Below are 3,715 nucleotides of genomic sequence, written 5' to 3' on the forward strand. Positions count from 1 at the left end.
AAAAAGGATCCTAAAACGAAATGAAAAATGCCCCAGAAAACCCAGACTTTCACAGATCCCCAAACGCAGTTGTGCTTCTTCTTCCTTGGGAAAGCGACTGGTCTCAAGTCCTGGTTAGGGAGACGCCCAAGGCCATGGCTCAGGAGCTCTGGCTATGTGGGAGCTGGTGGCAGTGGTCGTTTTGGGCCTAAACGGCTCAGGGCAGCCACTGCTCCCTGCAGGCTGCTGGCCACTCGCCTGCAGCCGCAGTTGCTGCTGTCCCTCCACGCCCCCTCCCACGGCTGGCCACGGAGGCGTCCCGCTCAGGCGCTCTCTGACCCGCTGCTGGTTAGTAATCGGGGCTGGTGGGGGGAACAGCAGGTGCGTGGTAGCTAGGCGGCTGGATTCCCACATGGCCGACCATAGTGTGAGTCCTGGACCTGCAGCGTGACAATCACAGTAAATAAACAGATAAATAAATAAATCAGTAAACATGTTAAAGTAATCAGGGAGACCGCTGCGTCTGAGAGATCAGGACAGAATGGCGGTGTGGACGCGCCTGGGGCATGGATGCTTGCTCTGCAGCTTCTTACACAAGTGGGTGTACTTGTCCGGTGGTCATTTCTTTGGCCCCCAAATGAGTAGACGTACCTTGAACCTTGCGGGGCTGTCAGGAAGATGAAAAGAAATGGTGTCTGAGGTCTGCGGGTGGCTGGGCAGCGGCTGTGGGCCCGGCTGACGCCGCCCTTCTGAGCCGGACAGACTCGTTTCCTCTCTCCCCACAACCTGACGGGTAGGAATTATCATCTCCGCTTAGAAAAACTTTCTAAACCCAGTTTGATCAAGATAAACCCACATACCGTACGAGCCATGCTTCTTGGTATGCTGTATTGTTAATACGCCTGAACGGTCTCCCAGCGCTGTCAGGCTGACCCAGGCATCAGATGTGCGCAGGAATCGCGAGGGTGGGGCTGGGACCTTAGGCGGTGGGCTGGGTAAAAGACAGAAAATGACATAATGAGAGGGCTATAGGACTTCACCCCAAAGCAGTGATTTGTCCAGGTGCGGCTGGATGCCAGGGAGCGGGACGGGGACGCTGACAGCCAGCCTGGAAGGAGGATGGGAGGCGTGCAGGCCGACAGACCAGAACGGACAGACAGACCGCGGGTGTGTGGGTGGGGAGGGCAGTGGGTGAGACCTTGAGCTAGATCCTGCCAGGAGTTTGGGCGGATGCGCAAATGAGCTTGGGAAAGGCTGCCCAGGGCTCACGTGACAGGGGGCGTGGCAGCGTGGTGGGCGGGGCCGTGGGGAAAGGGGTGGTCGTCCTGAGCCCCGCCTCATGTGGGTCCACCCTTTCTTGGAGCTTTGGCTGGGTGCTAGGCCCGGAAGAGGAACCTGCTGCAGGCTGGGAGCTGGCAGACAGGACAACCTGTTTTCTGACCCAGCCCGGAAGTGCTGGTGCAGGTGTCTTTGAGCGAGGGTTCCTCTTTGCTCTGATGTTTGGAAGGGGAATTCAGCAAGGCCTCCTGTCTGGAGCTCTGGCCTTAACTTCCTGCCCCGCCTCATGTGGGTCCACCCTTTCTTGGAGCTTTGGCTGGGTGCTAGGCCCGGAAGAGGAACCTGCTGCAGGCTGGGAGCTGGCAGACAGGACAACCTGTTTTCTGACCCAGCCCGGAAGTGCTGGTGCAGGTGTCTTTGAGCGAGGGTTCCTCTTTGCTCTGATGTTTGGAAGGGGAATTCAGCAAGGACTCCAGTCTGGAGCTCTGGCCTTAACTTCCTCAATTCGGTCGCTCTGAGGGCTGCAGGCTCTGGTCCTGGGGCGGGGGAGGGGGGGGATGGGGGGGGCGCACACAGTCCCCAGGTCCCTTGCCCCTGCAGTTCACTCCGGGCCTGGCTGTGTCCTGTCAACATGTGGTCACATCCCCTCTCCCAGCCTTTCCCTCCTCTGTACCCTCATGCTCATGGGGCAGGGGCAGAGGCCCTCTGTGCCCTGCCTGGTGACACAGGCCATGTCCTGGCACTGGGTCCTGACGTGGGTTGGCCATGGCCCTGCTCTGGTAGTGAATTGCCGGGTCTCTGCACCTGTTCTCCTGGTGCGCTCCTGATAGCAAGACCCTGGCACCGGCAGGCCCTTAGTGAGGGATCAGTACATGTTTATGGTGCACAGCAGTGAGCAGGGCACTGGTTCCTTATCTGTGCAGGCATTTGAGAACGCCCTCCCCCCTGCGTAGCTACCTCCCCCAACCTGAGCCATGGCTGTGTCGCCCTGGGGGTGCTTCTCCCCTGCAGGAAGAGGTGCTTCCTCCCTGCTGGGCCTCAGCTGCTCCTCTCGCTTAGGCCCTATGCTACAGGGTGCCCCCACTTCAGGTGGTCCTCTGGTCCCCAGGGCTCCCATCCCAGGCTGGGTGAAGGCGAGGGCATTCCCTGGTGAGGAAGGAGCAGGTTTTTCCCTTCCGTGGCTGTGATCCCTGACCCTGGGAGCTTGGCCATTTCCCCGGGTTTCTGGCTGATGCACCTGCTCCCTGGCTCAGACTTGGGCCCTGTGTGCTGCGTTGGACTGGGCAGCACCTTTGCTCTTCTGACTTCTTTGCCATTGCTGGGAAATGGACTCAGTGTGGTCAAAGAGGGGACAGGGATCTGTCCTGGCCCTGTGGTGTGTTGTCCATGGAGCCTTGGATCCGGGTTCTGCGGCCTGCTTCTCCCAGACATCCTGAGCTGCACATGGTCGCCTTCCCCGAGGACTGCAGTTCTTCAAGGGCAGCATCTGTACTTAGAGTGTTTGTACTCAGCGCCCAGCACAGAGCTGCTATGCTGGACGCTCAGATGATGTGGCAGTGGCAGGCCTCCTCCCTCTCTCCACCCGAGTGCTGGTGATAACTGGGCTCCTGTCTTGCCCCCTCAAGAACCCCTGGGTGCACCCTCTACTTGAAGAGCTATGGAAGAGCTATGGAATTCCTTGGATGTTTCCCAGGAGCCTCTTCTGTCGTCTCTCTCCGTCCTGGCCTCCCAGGTACAGAGGGGCACCCCAGCTGTGACTGGGGCACAGAGGAACAGCAGTTCCCAGAATAGTCCTCGGCCTCAAGAATCCACAGCTCAGGAATCTGCTCCCACCTCCCCCAGGCATCCCTGTCCCTACTGGAGCTGACCTCCCTGGGACCCTCTTCTTCATTGCCATGGCTCCTGGGAACCCTTCCTTCCTCTTCCCTTTCCCTCCCTGAGGTGGGGGCCCCTGGGGCAGTGCTGTGCTTCCTGCTCGGCTCTCTCCCACCTCCGGCAGGGTCAGCACACGCTCCTGTGCCCGCTGGGCAGTCGCACCAGGTGCGGCTGGAGACACCTGAGTCATAGCTACCTCCAGAGCTGCTGCTTTGTGACTTGCAGTCCTGCCTTCGAGGGAAAGGCGGTGAGCAGGCTCTCCTCTGCCCGTCTCATACTTACAGGGCAGTAAGGGGCAGGGCCAGGGTGTTATTCGATGAGGTCGCCCAAGGTCTGCCCAAGGGAGCTTCGTGAAAAATGTCCGGTTTTCCCACCGTCACAGAACAAAGCAAACCGTAACTGTCTATACCGCGGCCCGCTATTTCACGCGCTGCTTTGGCATTTTGTCTCGGGCAAAGCACTTGCTTCTGGGGGAGGAGTGAGAACGGGCTTTGGGGGTGGTGCTGCTGAAAGCCTGTTCTAGCGATCTGTGCGAAATTGTCCACTCACCCTTTCCCCACCTCCTCTACTTCCCCGAATGCCG

The 3,715-nt window shown here is 59.3% G+C and overlaps 1 long non-coding RNA gene across 1 annotated transcript; it reads right to left on the reverse strand.

Moving 5' to 3' along the window:
• Nucleotides 1-470: 470 nt before the first annotated feature.
• Nucleotides 471-1,244, reverse strand: LOC106735366 (uncharacterized). The gene is made up of 3 exons (XR_001370703.1): nucleotides 1,178-1,244; nucleotides 840-970; nucleotides 471-646 (listed from the first exon to the last, which is right to left on the reverse strand). It is a non-coding gene; the product is annotated as an uncharacterized LOC106735366 (long non-coding RNA).
• Nucleotides 1,245-3,715: the final 2,471 nt, after the last annotated feature.

Source organism: Tupaia chinensis, unplaced genomic scaffold (assembly GCF_000334495.1).
Source record: "Tupaia chinensis unplaced genomic scaffold, TupChi_1.0 Scaffold000045_1, whole genome shotgun sequence".
Taxonomy (NCBI): Eukaryota; Metazoa; Chordata; class Mammalia; order Scandentia; family Tupaiidae; genus Tupaia; species Tupaia belangeri.